We start from the raw sequence: 22,982 nt of genomic DNA, 5'->3' as shown, positions 1-22,982 counted from the left end.
AAGACCGGTCGTGGGGTCGTGGCGATGTATTTCGGGAGAAAATAAAGCAGTTTTTCAAAGTTTTTCCTACAAGACCGGTCGTGGGGTCGTGGCGATGCATGTCGGGAGAAATAAAGTAGTTTTTCAAGTTTTTCCTTCACGACCGGTCGTGGGGTTGTGCACATGCACATGCACATGAAAAGAGTGTACGTTGGCATACATCGTGTCAAAGAATGATAGTGTCCTTGTAGCGTTTCTAATGACATCTACATTACGAAACAGCCACAACACAACATTTCTGTTAGTTGAATTTTTTTGTCAACAACAACATCACGACTAATAAACATAAACAACAATACAGAAACAACAACTAGATTTCTTGGTTTTATGGTTTTAACATTAAAATAAAATAGGCAGAGGTCATAGCCTGCCTGCCAGGACATCGTCATAAACCACGCGCCTCTTTACGGCAACAGCTCAGCTCTACCCATTAGGCGAGAAAAAAAAAAATTATCTGTTCAAACGGGCCCGACCGACCCATATTGGACCACTCCACATTTTCTTTTTTTTCCCCCCGAAATCTTTACGAATCTGAAGAAACGCGGAGATGTTATTCAGTGAACATCTGTCTGTAAGATGAATGACCTTCACATTTTCGATGACATTGACTTGAGTGAGATTGATACAGGCTATGATTTGAAGAGTAAAGGTGGAAGCGCATCACAAACATTTGGTCAAGGTGAAGGGCAGGGTTAATACGCCGTGGAAAATAAACTATTACGCCACGTGTTCCGTATAGCTTAGACACTCTGTACTGTATTGTTTCACCGGCGTTTATTTCACGTCCAACTGGTTGTACAGTCTATATTTTCTAGTGTTCCTATTTTCAGTGTTCCTTGAAAATTCTTTATTGTTCTTTGAGTCATCACTCGTTCCGATTTTCGTCATGGCTTTCTCCTATCGAATGTGTGATTGTAAGCAGCAGTTCTCACTGCAGGACGGACATGATTTGTGTTTCCGTTGTCGAGAATGCACAAGGAGTCAACCTTGTGACATTTGTTTGACTTGGACACAGGAACGAATGGTTCTAATTTCGCTCCCTCGTTCGACGACGTCACCCCGGACATCCCCGGGGCTGACCCGTCAGTTTCTGAGTCGCGAGTTTTGGTTGGAATGCACCGTGCTCATATGGCTGGTGACACCAACACAGAAATTAGCTCCGTTAGATTCAGGTGCCGCCAACGAAGCTGTTCGTGCAAAAAGGTGTTCGTGCGAAGTTTTTCAGCGGGCGGGCAGATTTCAAAACTAATCAGCGGGAGGGGAGAAAATATCGATATTTATTGTGGCGGGGAAGAAATTTCATTACTTTCAGCAGGCAGGGAGAACATTTTTGACAGTGGGCACCGGAAAATACTTTGAGGGAGGGGAAAGCTGCGTGCTTAATAGAACCTAACTGAGGGGGGGGGGGGGGGCAATGTTCCAAGGTATACTGCTAACTGCTTGCATGGTTTTGTGTTGATCTGGGTTGCCTAGTGGGCATCTAGTTGGCAATGGGGAATTTCAGTAGTAGGGAGAGGGCAGCGGGGAGCTTGAATTGTTGTGAGGAGTGGGGAGCGGGCAGACTGTAGATACCGGAGGGCAGTGGGCATCAAAATTCAGTGGGAAGAGCACATTTTCAGTGTATACCAGTGGGAGGGCAGTTACGAACAGCTCTAACTTTCCCCTCCAAATTTTCGGTCTGGGTCAAAAATAAGAAAAATCGGTATATCAGCCTTCAAAACAGGGTTTTGTGATGATTTTGAGAATTCATGAAATTTACCTGTTGGCGGCACCTGTAGATTGAACTGTAGAGTGAAGGCAAAGAAGCTGTTGTGAGACAACCAACCCATGTTAATAAAAAATTGAAAAAATCATGAACGTACTAAACAACATATCCAATATATGTTATGTGACTAAGAAAAAGCATGAAACACACAAAAAGTGTTTATATTATATGTTCTGTTTAAGAAAAACCAAAAAAAAAAATAAATTCAAAACCAAAAAAAAATAATTCAAAAAAAAAAAAAAATCCGACCTACCTACCCAACTTTGAAGTCATCCCGCCCGTTGAAACATTTTTTTTTTTTTGGCCTTAAGAGATTTTTGATTTTCTTGATTTTGCGTAGGTCAGCGGAGCGGAAATTATTGCTCTGGCCGAGAGAATGTGCCAGGATTGCTAGTCTCGTCTGATTAGCATGGCGACCAGCGCGGCCTCTCACTTTGTAGGGAAATCAGATCGTTAATTTTGACACCTACCATAACGCAAGCATTTAAAGATTTAGAAAGTACCCATTTCGATAAAGCTTATATGGAATTACCTCTCTTTAATTCTGAGTTGTGCTATCTTTCTGGTTTTGCAGTAAATTGCCCAGAACCCGGCTGATGAATTAGATAGATAGATAGATAGATAGATAGATAGATAGAAATACTTTATTGTCCATAAAAACATGGAAAATTGTCTTTAAACATCAGGACCGCTATAAAAACACCAAATACGGACAACACACATACAAAACAATACAATAGTTACAGACAGACACAGCACTATATTAAAAGTTCCTACTTAAAATGGTGTTTGCTCTGGTTCTCCGGATGGAATCAGACATATTCATATTTAAAACAGCTAACTGCTGACGGTATAAAGATTCTTCCTAGCCCTGGGCACAAGTAGCGGCGCCCCGAAGGCAGATATTGAAACTTGTCATTCAATGGGTGAGATTTATCACCAAGAATGGATAAACCTTTCCTACGAAGAGCATAAGTATACAGTTCTCCAAGATCTTTTAACTTTGTCCCGACAAGTCGACTACATATGTTTACAATTTTCGTTAGTCGCATTCTCTCTTTAACAGAAATATGACCAAACCATGTGACAATGTTATAAGTTAGAATACTTTCAATACAGCAACAATACACAGAAACAAGGATGTGACTGATAACATTGAAACTCTTTAGCTTCCTCAGAATAAATATTCGTTGGTGAGCTTTCTTATAAATTTTGTCTGTATTCTCTTTGAAACTTAACTTCTGGTCTACTATGGACCCTATATATTGAAAGGATGATACTATTTCAACCTGTTGGTTGTCAATGGTAACAGATTCTACTTTTTCTAGCTTTCTGCCATTATTAAGAACCAACTCTTTCGTTTTTTTGATATTTAAGGTAAGAAAACTGTCTTTGAATCCATGAACACAGGCGATTAATTTCAGGAAAGTAGCGTGACAAGGATACTTCGCCTTTTAATCTGGCAACTAGTGCCATGTCATCAGCAAACTTAAACAAAGTCAACAAATTATCCGATAACATGATTTCGTTCGTGTAAATTGAAAAGAGTACAGGCGAGAGGACGCAACCTTGTGGCGCACCAGTATTCAACGTTTGTTCATCGGACATTGCACCATTTAAATTTACACGTTGAGGTCGATCGCTTAAATACTGCCTTATCCGGATCCAGAGAATGATAGAATGATTAACGCCTAAGTCCAATAGTCTTTTTATCAAAAGATGTGGTTGTATTGTATAAAACGCGGAGGAAAAATCCATGAAAAGAATGCGTACATAATTGGCTGGATACTCAATTTGTGTCACAGAGAGTGCTCAGTTTGATATTATTTATAAGATAACTGAAAGGAGACTTTGGAATAAAATCACTGAGTGTCATAGTTCAACATGTAATTTACGTATGTAGTAACTGTCATGTATTTGAGCGCATCTTTTACGTTATTTTTTCGACGGCAAACGTATTCCGAAACGCCCGCTACTGTGATCGGTTGATAGGTTGATAGTGTCTATGCTAAAGAGCGCTTGGCTGTCTGACTGTCAATGACTGGTAGTGCAGTTCTGCACATTACAACTTTTTAATCGAGTGCTCATTGGCATGAAAAATGATTAACTGTTGTGCAGTTGGGTACAAAAATGACTCGAGGAAGAACAAAAACGGTGTTAGTTTCTACCGTTTTCCCACAGAACAGCTTTTCGAAGACTGTTGTAAATAAAGTCGGGCGAGGTACTAGTAAAATGTTAAAAAACTGTCAAAGATAGAAGTTATGCATAACTTCTATCTTTGACAGAGCATGCTCTGCACCTTCCAAGGATGATTGTTTATAAGGGATTTTAGGACTCTAATATCAATACAAGACGATACTACACAATGTGGTTTGTATCTTGACATAGCCTAAAATCATGGTTTGGCGAATGGGCGATTTCGGGACTCTTTAATATCCGAAGACGAAACTACACGACACACAGCGAAATCACCGATATTAACCAGATAAAGATCGGCGATTTAGGACTTAAACTATTATACTAGACGATACTTTGTCAAATCGTGGGTAAATATCCGATGTATATCGGAGATTTCACCACCCAAACAGATCTGACCACCGAATACCTCTGTCCGACTCTTAGTCCAATAATAGCATCCATGGTCGGTAGTCAAGAATCCTGCATGTTTTACATTATTAGATTTATTCATGCACGAAATACATTTTTTTACATTTAATGCATTTTTTTCATTAAATGTCCACACGAAACTTTCATACACATTACTATTTGAACTTCGTCGAGAGGGTCGATCGGATATCATCGGGAGTTTGGGAGGGCCTTGCACGAAATACATTCTTTACATTTAATACATTTTACTTGATGATCGGGACTTGGACAGAGGACCGATTGGACATCATCAGAAGTTTTTGCTGGTCTTGCGCGAAATACATTCTTTAGGCCTACAACAATAGACTATACTAGATTTTTCAAATCGCGGGTAAATATCCAATATATATCGGAGCATTCCTCACTGTACAGATCTGAGCAAGCCCGATTTCCTAAGTTCGACCCTAACTTCGAAAATAGACGATATTATAGATTTGTCAAATCGCGGATAAATATTTTCCGATATATCAGAGATTTCGCAACCTTAGAGATCTGGCCAAGCTCGATTTACATGGTAACACATGCAATCAGTCAAACATTCCGTATCATTCACTAACCAAAAATTAATATTAAGCTACTGATGAAGAAAAACTGTTTCGAAACGTAGCATGAAGGATCGCAGGGTCACTTCAACTTAGTGTCTCCAATCCAGTTCGGGGTCTTGTACAAGTACAGTGGCTCCCTCCACGGAATCATATATCTACAAAACGCAAACAACCAAGATATGTGTGGAGATGCTTTCCCATTATTACATTACATATCTTTGTTCAAATTGGTATGGTTTGATTTCAGTCGGGGGAAAGTAATAATCGATGTCAGCAATATCGCTGTCCGTCATACGAACGCTCTGAACTGTTCACGCATATTGACAGTACTCCTCTCCTTGATAGCTCCAATCGTCTGTATCGCCGATGACGTCAATCACGCTGCTACCATGAGCCCTTTCGCTTCCATTAGATTCCGAGCATAAATGTCGTCTACTTCAACTTCTCTTTTTTCATCGCGCCATAGTCGTCAGCGCGTGCAAGTATGTGGCAACTTTGAGCTGCATTTTATTCAAGGGTTTTATCAGAAGGGATAAATGATGAAATTGGCTGGACTACGGTTTCACTTTTAATTACGGGGGCAGTTTGCCACATGCCATTATCATGTAAGTATCATGGCAATTATCAGTACTGGCAGCCCTAAAGAACCCTAAATTGCTGAACCTTAGAGCTGATATTTACTTCAATATATTCAAGATTATGCTTACTTCAATATATTTAAGATTATGAACCTGCATGAATTTTGCAAGAGTGCACACTGCTGAATGCCAGTTTTCACATGCGATATGTTACCTTCGTCTTCGATCATGCGACCACAGACGGAAGAGGGACCAAATATTGTCTATATTAATTCCATGCAATATAACATAAAAAAAAATAAACATAAACGCAACAAATACTATATAAACAACGGACACCTTTACTTTGGTATGGTAGATTGTGTCCCTGTTTTTGATGTACAAAGCCGCATGCCATGATGGTGTATATGTGTGTCCGTTGCAATAGTTGCGGACTATTATACGTACTTCGATGGACATCAAAACGTGTTCAAACGCACTTGACATTATGAATATTAAGAGCTAAGGCCCACAAGAGCTAGAAAATATCGTACATACACTCACTCTGTTCTGCCATATGTAATCAAATATGAGGAAAGTGTCATTGGCACCTTTCTTTCAGGGAGCGTTGCTATAGTTTGCTACTATACGACTTCTTTCAAGTTGTTTCTTTTGTTCTATAATATCAACCATGGTGTCTCATATTCTGGAAATCTCTTCACTCTAATTTTGCTCTTTTAGAGGTCCACCACGATGGTTAAAGGGTTGAAACTAATGTTGTCCTACCCTAAATGAATTTTAGACCAAAATTTCATGTATTGGTATGATTACTTTATTCTTTTACATGATATGTCGACCAATAGAATCTGGGAATTTCTGTCTTTAGAGGGAGGCAGTCGTCGGAAGCGCGTGTGCGACTTTCTTTTTCACAAACAAGGTATTTCATGTATGACATCTAGATGCATCAAGTCAACATAGCTGCAACATTTAAATTTTACGAAATTCATTGTTAACATATTTTAACATTCATCATTCGAAGGTGTAATGTAGATACAGTGTTTACATCAGTGGTAGGGGTCCCTGGCAACCTTTTAGTAGAGTTCCGACGACTGCTTCCCTTTAATATACCGAATAAAAATCATGAAAACATGTCAAAAGATCCAGCTGTTGTCCCTTCCACATGAAGCTGTACCCACAAATTGGAAAAGCAGGCTTCTATATACGCAAAGCATGATGGATGGTAACATTCTGGTTACCTGCTAAAGGTTTTGATTTACTGTTGTTCTCTCTTTGATATGTGATTGATATCAACTTATGTACAATGGTTCTGGGCATCTGGTTATGCATAAATAGAGTGAAATACATTTAAAGCCAATTCAAAATACTGTATTCCCACTTTAACCCATGTTGAAATTCCTAAACCACACCTTGCATGTCAACAATGTCACCTAAACAGAACATTTTAAAATAAAACTTCACAAATAAGCCCTTACGTCTGAGGCATTCAGTCAGTGTGCACTGTACGATAGCTTGCCATAAGCTACAAGCTTTTCATGTTTACCGTTCAGTACTTAAACCATGACTAAAATGTTTGAGCCACAAAATAAAAACATTTCCATGCAGAAGAAAGCATTTGGTAGCATAGTGACAGTGTACATACGATTATTATGGTATTTAAAGGCCCTGGTGTCTTGTCATAGTTGTGATTGAGCAGGCCTAGGCTCAATGGCATCTCGAGCATAAGAACTTGCCTAGGAATATGGCTCTACAAACTGCTAATAACAGGTAGTGTCGAACATCTGCGAGCAGAACTGCCCAATACATGTTTATTTTTACTTTGCGTGCATCCCTAATAAATATGCGGCAATACAATTATAAGGGAGGGACTTGAAAATTTTTATCATATAGACGGGGAAATGAATTTTTTAGGGTATTGAGGCGGATCTGAAAAAAATAAGATTTCAATCGCGATTTATCCAGCCCCCTCCCACCGTTATTTGTGAACGCAGCCTTGGATATCATTCCAACAGACAGACAAGACATCGGATCAGACAATCGCCCAGGGTTGTGTAAGTTCAAGAGAGTTGCGAGCTGAAAAAAAATCTCAAAGTCGCCTGGCACATGGCATCGCATATATCATTCTAAAAAAACATTCATTACTTGTGATAAGACAAAACTCTATGTACACCGAGTGGCAGATGAAGAATACGAAATTCCTTCGATATTTTGAGATATTTTCCGTTCATTTTCTCACAAAAATTGACCTGATCATGTAATTAACCCGCACTCGCGTATTTGAGTATTGAAGGATGGACCATTAGACCTTGGGAGGGGTGGTAACAATGAAATAATTTGTGAAAATTTTTTTACTATTGTAAATTTCTAATTATTTTTTTCCAATTGAGATTAGCTGTGCAAATTTTTTTTTCAGAGTAAATTTTCAATTTATAATTATTTTAGTTCGTCGCTGTCTGAAGATAAAGAGGGCAAAGATGTGGTGCCAAGCACCACAAGCGGCCACGCAAGCGGTCACGGGGGGAGGTCAGGAGAGGGGTGTCCCCCTGCTGCTGTTGGAGCTTTTGAAAAATAGAGATTACAATGGTGTTATTTGGTGGCACTTGGGGAGTATTTTTGCGGGGGATGGTCAGGAGGGGGTGTCCCCCTCCTGCCGTTGGAGCTTTTGAAAAATAGAGATTAAAATGGTGTTATTGTGGCACTTGGGAGTATTTGGGGAGTGGAGTATTTTGCGGGGGGTGGTCAGGAGGGGGTGTCCCCCTCCTGCCGTTGGAGCTTTTGAAAAATAGAGATTAAAATGGTGCTATTTGGTGGCACTTGGGGAGTATTTTTGCAGGGGGAGGTCAGGAGGGGGTGACCCCCTCCTGCTGTTGGAGCTTTTGAAAAATAGAGATAAAAATGGTGTTATTTGGTGGGACTTTGGGAGCATTTTTTCGGATTACACATCTTCCTCTGAAACATGGTCTTCTTGCTCACTAGCTTCCTATAGTTTTGAAAATTGACTATTTTGGTTTCCTGGCTTCCCTTTCTACTGCGTGGTGAAATGGCTACATCACCCCACCAAACATCATGCATATCTCATGATTTACAATTGATTTTGACAAGCTGAGAAGCTAAAATAAGCTAAATAATATAGTTAAATTTGCATATTTGTGTTTTTAGAGCAATTGTTGCCCTTTTTTGATCAAAACATCTATTTCTCTGTAGCAGCATGTCCAAATTGATTGGATGTGTAAAGATGTGTTGAAATTTCAATATTTGTCTTTTTAGGGCAATTTATGCCATTCATGGTCAAAAAATCTGTATTCTCTGAAAGGGCTTGTCCAATTTCTTTGAAATTTGCTACACAAAAACGATTATTCATGCAGATTTATTCAGTATTTGCTATCGAGAAACTTTCAAAGTTCAACCCTTTTGTGTGTTTTTGTGTTGGGATTTGTTGAATAGATGGCATTCTACGTAGTGTATTGTTGAATGTTAAAACATGTGTTGCTGTTGTTTTTTGAGGCTGTTTTTGAGAAAAAAGAATTGAAAATGCCTTTTTAAAGCAAAATAATACATAATGACTTGATATGTTGTTTTATCATTATTGACGTGTTTCTACTTGTCACCCATTCTTGCATTCATCATTGCAATAAAATGCTGTGAAAAAAATGAAACTGATGTGGCCTGCATCTGTTTACCTTGATCTTAAAAGGCAAATACAACTTTCTGTCTTGACAACCATACCAATAGTTTCAATGTTTTACCTAGTGTACCTGCTTGGTTTGTACGCAGGAAACAAGTAGAAAACAGGTTCTATAATTTCATAATTTTCAAGTGATCAGAATACAAAAGTCATGAAAAGATAAGATAATCACAACTTCCAGTATAAGGGATACAGTCACTCTAAATGTATAAATTAAAATTAAAAATGTGCCGGGAGGATGTACTAAAAAATACAGAAAGTTGCTTTCTGTCGGTAAAATCTAAAAAAAATTCAAAATTTTAAAGACTTTTGCAGATTTTTTTTTACGCCTTTGTCTTCTTATTTATTTTTTTTTTATTTGCAAACTAGTTTGAAGATTTTTTTTTTCCTAACTTTCTGCTCTGAAAATTTTTTTTTCTGTTTTTGACCACCCCCCTCCCCAGATCTAATGGTCCGTCCTAACCTGAATCTGGTATCCATGGGGAGAACGCAGGGAGGGCTTGTTTACGTTGCGTAAAACTTACAAACGTATAGTCTTTTACACTCAGACGCTTGATGTCCTCACTTAAGGTGACCGCCCTATGTTCCGACACCCCTATGTTCCGACAACTCTATGTTCCGACACCCCTATGTTCGGACACCCCCAGCTATGGAAAGGTTCTGCAGGAACTAGTTTTCCGGTTGTCAAGTCCTATTTACTGTGTAATAGGTAAATATGTAAAAAAGTTATAAATGTTACTGTATACACCGGTGTTCAATTCGTTCCGCTGGTTGGTGTTCTCCAATTCAAGAGAGTCATGGTACAATAGACGAAAAATCGTACAAGTTTGCACCGGAATAAAGATTTGATCCATTCCTGATGATCCATATTTTTATGATCTACTCTTTCGTAAAATAATGGGAGTTGGACCTCTACAGTGTCATATTTATTTGCGAAATAAAGACCACACTGCATTTGATTGTATAGTAATACAGTAGAATCCACATATCACCTCAACATGTTCGTGTCATAGGGACACCCTTCTCATCCAGATTAGAATAATGAAAAAAATGAGAAGCAATTAGGGCCTATACTCTTTATCCGTTATTTTATTTTAAGGCCAGTTGCATCTGTGAGCTACTAACTGAAAAGTGGTACTAGTAAGTATCAAGGAAACATTTGTTCAATTAAGATATTTTACCACGATACGTATTCTACATTATATTTTGTATGTTGATACATTGACAGTTACTGAAAGGACCTTGTTTTTTCTGTTTTGCCTTTCGATTGCGTTGTGTTATTTTTCGCAGAGGGAGATATTAATCGCAAAAACAATCGTTTTTATCAAAGCCACAAAGCCGAACATGCAGTCACTGTTTCTTCAAGTTGCAAGTTCTAGATATGTTTTGCTTTGTTAATAGGGCCCAGTATCAGATCGGGCAATTAATAAAGCACATAAACATTTACTGCAAGGATTTTTGAAAGTATTTTTGAAAATACAGTGTCGGGGAGTATGCAGGGACTTTAAACACGCTCAATTGTTTTGTCATAAAGGAAGAAAGGAAGAAACTGAATATCACCTGTAAGCTTATGTCAAATATGCATCTGTTATAAAATCCTTGGAAATGTACGAATATTTTACTTGCGTTTGGGAAGCTTTACATTGAAACATTATCACGAGAATTACTTGAATGTTCTCCCTGTCTATTGCATGGTTCCCATTTGTTAAATTTAATTAATTTTACGTATAATATCGTCAAAAATATCGTACTCACATATCTCAATATCTTGGCTATCCACATTGACGGGTTGTTCTCAAATAAAAATGGAAGAGCAACGACCAAAATCAAATCCACATCAAAAATCCCAATAGCAATAAGTTCTACATTTGGAGAAACCAGTCACGAGAAAATGTGTGTCTTTAAAAACGTTCAGAACTACACGCAAAGAAATTTAAAAGTAACTTCTGAACATATATCAATCATGTGTTGAATAATTTCAGCCTATTTCTGGGTTTGATTTTCACAACGGGCACAATCTGATGCAGTGGACGTGCATTGTCTGTTTTGAAATCGGTAACAAATTCCACCCTGTTTACATCGTGAAATCCATTTCTGTGATTAGCCTAGGTATAATACACCTCTTTGGATGTAAATATCTGAACACTATGGTTTGGGTACAGACCGCTCTAATTCAGTATTTATCTGTACATTTATGTTTTTTAAATAGAACTGAAAATACTTAAATTGAGTAGAAATGTACACCTGCCCTCTAAACATGGACTTTCCGATAGGATTTTACACATTTTGACACTATGTGTCGGAACATATATGGGGGATGTGTCGCGTATGGGAACATAGGGTTTTGGGAACATAGGGGAGGAACTCGAAAGCTGACAACATCTGATTCGACAACAGCCTTGCTCTATCACAATGGGGCCAGAAATAGTCTTCAATAGCCGCATCATTACAGTTCCTGCAAAAACTCTACCCGTTGCAATGAGCAAATGACTTCCAAAAACCACGTTGTGCCGAACACGTATCGCTGCAATCACCTCCTGTCACCGAAGTGTCGGACGTAAAAGAAGAGTCGGTGTCAAGTATTTTACGCCGTTTATAGGCGGTTGGGTGGCATCCTAATCAAAGCATCGTGTTTCTGGTGTTTGTCTGTTATGCATTCGCTATTGTTATGATATAATAAGACAACAAACGATGACAATGTATACCTACACGGGACATTCAAAACTCCACTGCAAGGCGCCATGTTGGTCAGAGGTCCGAAGGTCAGCAGGTCAAGTTCACGGAACGCAACATAACACAGTCCCTCTACTCATGCCATGGTAGACGGACTGTGAACACACGGAACAGAAAATACGTGTATTTGTCGACGTGTACATTTGTCTTTTTCTCCATAAAGTGAAAATGTTAAATATTTGTGTCCAAAGTACGACAATAAATCAAACAATCTCTGCGTATGAGCCACGACCTTACGACCGGCGTGGATCAAAATGTCGGAGAAAAATTTAACACTTTACAGCCACGACCCCACGACCGATTTCGAAGGAAACCTTTGAAAATATGCTTTACTTTCTCTCAGTGTCCATGGCCACGACCCCACGACCTGTTCTGAAGGGAAAAACTTCGAAAAAAAATACTTTATTTTCTCCCGACATGCATCGCCCACGACCGGTCGTGAAGGAAAAACTTCGAAAATATGCTTCATTTTCTCTCAGTGTCCATGGCCACGACCCCACGACCGGCTCTAAAGGAAAAACTTTGAAAAACTACTTTATTTTCTCCCGACATGCATCGCCACGACCCCACGACCGGTCGTGAATGAAAAACTTTGAAAATATATTTATTTCCTATCCATGTCCATCGCCACGACCCCACGACCGGTGGTGAAGGAAAAACTTTGAAAAACTACTTTATTTTTTCTCAGTTTGCATGGCCACGACTCCACGACCGGTCGTAATGGAAACTTTGAAAAAATACTTTATTTTCTCCCGACAACCTAGGCGACGCCAACGACCGGTGGTACTTAAAAAACTTTGAAAAAATACATTCGTTTCTCCTCAGTTGCATGGCCACGACCCCACGACCGGTCGTGAATAGAAAAACTTTGAAAAACTTCTTTATTTTCTCCCGACAACCTTGGCCACGACCAAACGACCGGTGAAATTGAAAAACTTTGAAAATACATTCTTTTCTCTCATTTCATGGCCGACGACCCCACGACCGCCGGCGTGAAAGAAAAAAATTGAAAAAAACTTTGTTTTCTCTCAGTTTGCATGGCCACGACTCCACGACCGGTCGTAATTGGAAAACTTTGAAAAACTTTATTTTCTCCCGACAACCTTGCCACGACCCCACGACCGGGGATAAAGGAAAAACTTTGAAAAATACTTTATTTTCTCCCGACATGCATGGCCACGACCCCACGACCGGTGGTGAAGGAAAAACTTTGAAAAACTACTTTATTTTCTCTCAGTTTGCATGGCCACGACCCCCACGACCAGTGCTAAAGAATAACTTTGAGAACTACCTTATTATAGTCCTGACACGCATGGCCACGACCACACTACAGGTGTCGGAGGAAAAAATTTGAAAAAAACACTTTCTTTCTATCCATGTGCACAGCAATAACCCCACGAGCTATCGTACGACAAAGGGATACAGAGAAGCTCTACATGTTGTTTAAATATGATTTAGCATATTTTATTTTCTCCCGACATTTATCGCCACGAACCCACGACGCTAGTGATTGCAAAACTTTCAAAAAGTACTTTAGTTCAACCCATGTGCATCGCAACGACCCAACGATCTATCCATCTCGATCTATCCGTACAACTCCGGGATGCAGAGAAGCTGGACATATGAATAAACTTTTTTTTCGGTCAGTATCAATCCCACATCCGGGTATTTTTAAACATGATCTTTTCACACAAGGCCATAGCCATTGGCAGCAGTTCACGACTGATAACGGTCGTACGACTGGTCGTGAAGCGTGCTCATAAAAAATCGTTGGTTCATTTTGGGCCGGGTATCCAAAGTAATCAATTTTATTTTTATATAGGGCTTATCACACTCTGTAAAAGTAATAAGAGAGTCGTTGATAGCGGGGGGGGGGGGGGGGGGAGGGGGTTAGGAGGCATTACATTTGAAACTCCGAAATTTCGAGTTCCCCTGCCAACCTTGTTGAATTGAGTACCCCTACAGAAATTTTGCTGACCCATATGCATCTGCTGCGAGCATTTTTATTCACTTAAGGTTCCAGACAAGAAATGACCTTTTAATCTAACAATTCTCTGGTGGTTAATAAGCTCAGAACCCCCTTTAATTATCATTTTCTGAAAGCCTAGATATAGGGGAACAATTTGGTGACCACAGTGTCACCATTGTTTACACAACTATCACATGACAGGTAATTTGCATAACCTTTCAAAAATAGGTTTTCCCTATGTTTTGTCTCAATACTTTCAAAATATCTGACTCAAACCTGCTGGAATACTTTCAAAAACGCTCTTCTAAACTGTGTCTCAGATTTTTTATATCTTGCTTAGTTTTTTTTTAGCACAATTTTAAAGAAATTAACTAGGGTGAAATTCGCTGCTCTTGAAGTTTTTCTGGCATAAAAATTGTTTTAAGAAGGGTTAAAAAAATTCTGAGACACTTTTAAAGATCCCTGGGACAGCTTGCATTCACACAAATTTCAGCCATATATCTCAAAGCATTGAAACAAAACATAGGGAAAACCGATTTTTGAAAGGTTATGCAAATTACCTATCATGTGATAGTTATGTAAACAATTTACATACCAAGTTTGGTTAATTTTGATCGAGTCAAATTAGACATATATCCCTAGTTAGGACAGTTCATTAAATATGCAAATAAAGCATTTATCTTTCATGTCACCCCTTAATGGTTCCCACTGTTGATTTATCTTGGTGTGATCAACATTTGTAGCAAATCTCATCAAATTTGTGTATAGTCGTTTTAAATGTATATCCGTTTTTTTTCTAAATCAGTAATTATGCAAATGAGCAAAAAGTATGCAAGCCACACCCACCAAAAAACTAATCAGTTCTTGCCATTTGCTAACTGAATATATGTACCAGATTTGATTCTGATCTGATAAGTCGTTTTGAGATATCGGCCAACAGACAGACAGACAGACCCGTCAGACAGACAGGACAGACATCGCTGCGAACATATGCTCACGTGTGTAAACACGTGAGCAAAAAGTGACAGCCACTGTATAACATTGTTGTGTCATCCGATGGCTCTAATATAAATAATAGTAAACTCTGAAATTATTGCATATCATTTCATGACTTTTATTTCGAAAAAATCTAAAATAGTATGAATGTTCATTGAAATTTTCATTAAAAAACAATTAGAATATGTTACAGGAGACAGAAGGCTACGCGAACTGTTGAATTTTTTTCAATATTTCTATTCAATGTTTGGCCTACAGTTTCTTGCTGTAACCCTACATATGCTGAAACACATTATTATCTTTTCAACAAGGCCTGTATAAGTAACCACTATTGTTGACGATTGACTGAGAGTACATACTAAAATTCATTGTCTAGGATTGCAAATGGACAGTACACAAACACACTGAGGCCGTGTTGACTGGCTGAATACTGAACAATTAATTATGCTAGAAAGAGGGAATAGAACAAGAACCTTGCTGAAATACTGCCAAAATTATCAAATTTACATTAAGGTAAGGTACAAGATGTGAATCAAATAAGGCTATGCACGTGATGGAAGTTTCCTTGTTGGATTTTAATGGTTACAGCTGCGCCTTACTAAGATAGAGTTTACAGATATCCAGGACAGATATGCGGCTTTGTTCAGTAACCTTCACCTGGTTGAAGGGTTGGGCGTTGTTGAACTCAGTTTAATACTTTTTCACAATATCCGGGTGATGTGAAAGCTATAGGAATAAAGATAATGTCCAAGTAATTAAATAATGCAAATGGATCTTGTGATCGATGTGATATTACAAAGTTCAATAGTCACAGTAAATACTGTCATTTATTAAAGCGTTAAATATCCCAAAGTGATCTGCGAATAGATTTTCACAAATTATGATGAACCTCGTCTGAACGAGGGATTTTGTAATGTTTCAAACTTTTTTTCGCAGAATGTAACATGAAATATTCAATTCGGATAGTATATTCAGAGAAGTGCGCGAAACATTTATTTTTAACCATAGACTTATGCACAAATATTATCTTAAAAATCTCATCTACGAAACTTTGGAGGCATTCTGTGAAATCTGTAAAATTAGAGCAAAAATATATTCTATAATAACAATGAAAAAATTGCACCTTCAATTAACACTCTGTCACGTGATCAAATTAATTCAGGATGCTACACTCTCCACAATTATCCAAATACAGTCACACACCTCCCCATGGAAATCACTTCTCGTCTCAAAATCACCCCCTCTCCGGAACAGCAAATGAAACTCATGTCCCACGAGAATTAGAAGAATACCTCATGTCAAAACTGCAGTTAGAAGAAAATTGTGACCTAACTCCAGAGCAGTTAGATTCTCTAAAGAAAGTTATTTTAAAGAATAACACAGCTTTTGTTGGCCCGGATGGTCGAATAGGGTCTTGCGATGTTATTTCACACCGTATACACCTACAAGAAGGAACTTTTCCTCCTAATCAACGCGCTTACCCTTTGAACCCTGCACGAAAGAAACTTTTAGATTAGGAAATCAAAAAGCTGTTGGATAACTATGTAATAGAACCAACGACCTCCCCATATTCGTCACCTATCTGTTTAGTTTCAAAACCAACGGTAAGGTTCGCTTCACATGTGACTTTCGCCGTCTGAACCAATATGTAGAATTGGATTCTCTTCCCCTCCCCCGTGTTTCTGATTGTCTTGAAGAAGTAGGTCAAAGTAAACCTCAGTATTTTTCCACAAGAAAGTTACAAGAAAGTTTTCATCAGTTAACCGTCCACCCTGATGACCGCCACCTCTTAGCTTTTAAAACTCCCGACAATCACTATAACTATAAAAAAGTACCAATGGGTTTCAAAAACTCAATAGCCTTCTTACAGAAAACTCTTCGAGAACTATTTAAGGACGTACACTGGAAGAATCTCTGTGTTTATGTTGATGATTTAATAATTCATTCACCGGATTTTGATTCACACTTACGTCACTTGGATGAAGTTCTATACACTCTAGCCCAAGCAGGATTGAAACTCAAGCCAGAAAAGTGCTTCTTCGTAAAAAGAAAAAATAAATTCCTTTCACACGTTCTCACCCCGGAATGAATTTCCCCAGACCCCAAAAAGTATAAGCGATTGCCTCGTTTCCTACACCAAAAAGCGTCAAAGAGGTTAAAAGATTTTTGGGTATGGCTTCTTATTATCGTCGCACAGAGAAAGGCTTCTCTACTTTAGCCGCCCCCCCCCCTGTAGGCTTGTATGGCCTCACTAAGAAACCTGCAGATTTTATTTGGACTTCTAAATGTAAAGAATCTTTCAATCAATTAAAACAGGCCCTTCTATCGGAACCAACACTCGCATATCCAGATTTCTCAGCTCCTTTCGAAATTTATACAGATGCGTCTACCACTGCAATAGGCTTTGTCATTCATTGAACAGAAAATTAAAGGTATTCCTCGTCTCATCACGTGTGGTGGGCGGATGCTCTCTGGATGCGAGGAGATACAATATAGGGGAATTGGAACTCCTTGCACTATACTACGCTATCAAATCATGTGATCAATACGTTTATGGTACGAAATTCACAGTCTACAACGACCACCAAAATCTAGTTGATTTCTTTCGTAATGATAATCTACGGGGACGAATAGCACGATGGGTACTAGCTCTACAAGCATACAATTTCAATATTATCTACAAGAAGGGTATTTTGAATGTTCAACCTGATTGTCTAAGTCGTAGGTTTTATGAACCAAAAGCGGCAAGCAGTGATTCTAATGTCCCGGCGGGACGATGATGATAATGCAAATAATAACCAGTCAATCTTAGACATATTGTTCACAGCTCCACACAGACGGAAGCTTCTCCTACACAAATACAAACACATGACGACACCGACACTCACAGTGATAGCGGGACAGTCGAGAGTCACAATACCACTGAGTCGGACTCCGGAACTATTTGAATCGATGCTCTTGAGATCACACAGAGAAGTCAAAGCCAAACATACACTCACTCCACAAATAACAATGGTATTTCGAAAACACAGCCAAGTAAAAGAACTGTCAGAAGACACGCCAAGCCTAAGAAATACAATTATGTCTATCCAATTAACATTGATACCCACACTCATAATAATGATTTACCATCGCTTTCACTTTCAACTAGGTCATCTTTTATGAGTTCTGATCAGGGCAAAACGCCTACTTTTTGTAATCGGAACTGCTAGTACACTCGATATGGCGAAAGCGTCCCCTATACTTTATCTATCAGATATCACTACAACGCCCGTCATCTTCCATCCAAACTTGAGTTTAGTACATTCAAATTACTTCATTTATGCTGTATGTATATTTTCTCTACTAATAGCCATAACACACATCAGCATTTTTACGTCCCTACTTAAAAATTTTTTCGCCGCTTGTTTCCAAGTTCTCAATTTTCCCACTTTCATACTTCTTCGCATGTTTTCTTAGAGATAATATCCGCATCCGTATGACACTATGGGTCATGCGAACTGGAATCCGGCTCCAGCACAAATCAAATCTACTGCCGGGAAGTCTATTTATTCAATGAAATTATCACGCGGCTTCTTTCGTTCATCTCTAATATTGTGCTGGAAGGATCCCACCCTATTGCTTAGCTCTGAAGACAAAGCTAGAATTACCGCAGTCAATTCATTTACCTATCGGCAGTTATAAACATTGTCAACACTTACTGAGAAAAAGACACTTGTGCCGACTTCTCATCGGGCGGTTTCCCATTTTTCATGAAATTTTACTGGAGAACAGATTGCCTCATCAAGAAGGCTACTGCAAAGCAGAAGTCGTATTATAACTAAAGTATTGTTATTCGATAATATTATTCATGACATCATGTTGAGTCTTCACTGTAGTTTTTTATGAGTAATTCTTTTACCCTGTATTGCCTCATTCAAATATTGTATTCACATTATTTTCAATTGAACCAATGTTGCTGTATTTTTATTATCTCCCGGCCCTGGTACCAACTATTTCCGGTCGATCGAATGCATCACCAATCGAAGGAAGGAAGACATTTTAATATAATTGTATTTTTCATTTTTGATCTTGTTACACATTTTTAGAGACACCGGAATGTATCTGAAAGCTGAGGGCAGCTTTCCTAGTGAACTTGAACAGAACGATGTCATATCTCTATCATTTCCTTGTGCTGGTATGAAGCCATTCTCATGTTTCCCTCGTTTCCAATGCCCGCATCCTTGAACGTGAGAAAAATTCTTCACATTCCCCCTCGTCGACCTCCAAAATAATAGAACAAAAAACCTATCGCAGCACAAAGATACTAGTATGAAGATTTGAAAACGGGTATTACACGTTCACACACCCAGTAGCCTATGATAGGAATTCAAGATATTCCTCAACTACCAGCTAATTTATTCAAAAAAGTGTACAAAAAGTCAAAAAAACTGGAAAAAGGAGGATTCCGGGAGGCACTACGCTGGCGTGTAGATCTGAGTATAACCCTAGTTAGAGTAGTTTTAGTCTTTGACTTAGTTTACAGTTTAGTCTAGTCAGGGGCATCCTGGTGTCTCTCCCTTAGCAGTAAAATTGCCAACCACCAGTATATCTTTGTCTCCGTGTGAGTACATAATTTTCCTCAGTATTTCCCAGCTTACATGTAAGTTTCCGTGTACCTCGAGCTAAGCCAAGCGAGTAAGAAAGTTCCCCGACGACCAAGAGATCTACATAGACGTTCCCCACGACCTTCCTTTTTTTATTTTGACTGGTCAGTCAAAATATCCGAGTTAGAGCAGGGGCTTACTCAAATTCATCATTGTTGGCGGGGGGTGGGGGGGGGTACTCGAAATTTCGGAGTTTCTAATGAAATTCCTCCGACCAACCCCCTCCCCCAAGCCGTAAAATAATGATGGCTCCTTTAAGTACCTATATAAGTATTAGGATAATTACTTCATCAGTACTGTTATAAGCACTATAGAAGTCCCACATAGGTATTACTCACTATAGAAGTCCCACATAGGTATTACTCACTATAGAAGTCCCACATAGGTATTACTCACTATAGAAGTCCCACATAGGTATTACTCACTATAGAAGTCCATAGGTATCATTCACGCATTGAAAAAAGAATTCATTAGTCAATAGCCAGCCGATGGTTTAAATCTCAGGGCTGGCACGTTACCATGGAATGGGTCAGTATAGGTAGTCACGTTGAATATATTTTCCCGGAATGACTGACCTCTTGTCACATCTTGTGTAGCAACCAGTGCAGCTAGCAAGATTTTCGCACCAAATCATCTGCAGTGGTGAGATGATAATTCCTTTCCATTTCAATGTGCACTAAAGCTTATAAATCTGACTTGTTGTATAGGTTTATTGTAGAATGTTTTACGCAAACAAAAACTTGGCGGGGATCAAGGCTAAATGTTGGGTGCAACAACGATTCGACATTCTATTAAGTAAATTTTATCAAATCAACGATCTAAAATTACCATAAATTTAAATTATCGAATGAGGGAAGTTTCAGTCCAGTTGACAAACAAAGAGAATTTCCGGTGTATCGAACCTATATTACTAGAACAAAAACATATTTTCAGGTAAACCGGCAAAGGCTGGCGAATTAGGATAATTTTGCAAGTTTGGATTTGTCTGTAGAGCCAGCACACCTACTTACGATGAAAATCAAAGTTTAATATCATCAACAGGTTTGCGACTAACTTGCATGAAACATGGAGGCAAAACCGTTCCTTTACGTACGAGCTCTAGTCGGCTGAAAATATGGTTTGACCCTAAAAAAATTGCTACAAAAGGTTTCTCAACGGTTTTTGATAGAGTCAAATGTGCTTAATAACATATTAAAAGTCTACCAAAATCTGACCACCGGAAACGCGTCATTTTCAAGATGGCGTCCAAGATGGCCGCCATATACTTAAAATGGCCATAACTATACCCAAAAAATTGCTACAAAAGGTTTCTCAACGGTTTTTGATAGAGTCAAATGTGCTTAATAACATAGTAAAAGTCTACCAAAATCTGACCACCGGAAACGCGTCATTTTCAAGATGGCGTCCAAGATGGCCGCCATATACTTAAAATGGCCATAACTACTTAAATATTAAACCTAGACTAGTGATGTCTGTGTTCTACCACCATTTTTAGTGGTTTAGGAATCCAACTATCATATCTAGATTATAGGCAAGTGGTCATAAGTCCCATAATTTGCATATTTGTACATGTATTAAAAATAATCACTGTCACATTCTTCGTCCAGAACATGTTGCTCATGTGGATTTTCACAATTTCCGAGGTTAGGTAGTAAAGGGAAAGCAACTCCACACATCGTCATATTTTGGGTGTTTGCGTTTTGTGTATGAAATTGTGTATAATATAAGTGTATGTCATGCTTGGCTGTTTGAAGTAAAGTGTTGCTTAGCCATGGTGAGACGTACCCGTAATCTACGTGTCTTGATGTTACTCCACACTGGAGCGGAGAGACAAGTGTGACACTGCGATCCGTTGGCGCTGTGTTTCGAAACCGGTTTTTTTAATCAGTCGCTTAAAATTCATTCTTGATTGGTGAGCCGTGTTGAATGGTTAATTGTTTTTATTTGGTAGTATATATGTTGTTCCACTTACGTTTATTGTTCAAGTAGGGAAGCTAGAATGTCTACTGGTTGGTCTTGATGTGTTTGTGTAGGTTCGTGTGAACCTGAGTTCGAGCTGTTGTCGCTTTTTGAAGTCTGGCACTTATAAGTGTATTGCCTATATTTCTGTTCCTTCTATATGCGATTATTGTTTGATTTTGGAACAGAACAGTTTTTTTTAGTGTTTCATCTTTTACTAGTTTCCACGCTCAGTTTCTGTCTGGGATGCTTGATTTTGTCATTTTTTGTCAAACGATGAATTCGACCGGCAAATATGGGATGCTCTATGGGGTCTCCCTCGTCGCTGGAAATAGCAGATATTACATTTCACGAGACAGAAATGAGAATAATACAGAAACACAAACAACAAATGCCCACCTGGCTGAGGTTCAGGGACGATGTTTTCCTGATTTTGATCGGAACACAACACGAACTCAATGAATTCATATCAAACATCAACAAAATGCATCCTCTATTTTCAAATTTTCGTTTGAAAGCTCCTCTCAAGAAATCACATATTTAGACCTGACTATCTACAAAGGTCGTCGATACAACAAAAAGACATTCCCAACACCAAGACACACTTAAAACCAACAGATACATTCCAGTTCTTACAAAGAAACTCATGCCATCCGGCAGCAACATTCAAAGGTCTGATCAAAGGTGAAACATTATGATACATCAGAACATGCAACAACGAAACCGATTTTACAGAGAAAGTCACACAATTTAGTGAAAAATTACAAGACCGACAATATAAAAATACCGCAATTATACGGTGTCCATCACATTTGATCTGAATTGGTACATACCAGTATGGGTACCAAAGATCAACAATAAATGTTGTTTCTATCAGTGCAGGAAAATTCCAAGTTGATGTTATGACAATGATTTCTGCACAGTACAGCCAGAAAAACAACAAGAAATATATAAACCAGAAAAACAAGAATGACAAAAGTAAATAACGTCTGAAACTTTAGGTACTGGAGGTCAACTTTAGCAACATGCATAGCAAAAACAGCTAGTCCCTCTTAGTTTGAGCAGGTCTGTTAATATGTAACAGTTCAAAAACAATGACAGGAAATGACTCAAGGTCAGTGGAGTAGCCTGTTGAAGTCACTGGCATGCAATCACTCCTACACATTTGCAGGATTGCCTTTTTTTCTTACCTCATTTGCAAATTTTTGACGTCCATTTGAAGAACGTCACGTCTCAGCCCCTGCATCTACCCTGTTCACCAAATACTGAGATGACAGCTTTGGCGGTAAGGGAGCTTTTGCGTGTGACGGACATACATCCGCACTAACATACCCACATACATACATAGAGACACACAGACGCCACCGACTCACCATAAAAGCTGTTTTTTTTATTTATGTACATACCAAATATGAGCTAAAAAT

The sequence above is a fragment of the Ptychodera flava genome, chromosome 4, assembly GCF_041260155.1.
Source record: "Ptychodera flava strain L36383 chromosome 4, AS_Pfla_20210202, whole genome shotgun sequence".
NCBI lineage: Eukaryota > Metazoa > Hemichordata > Enteropneusta > Ptychoderidae > Ptychodera > Ptychodera flava.
This window is presented reverse-complemented; position numbering follows the sequence as displayed.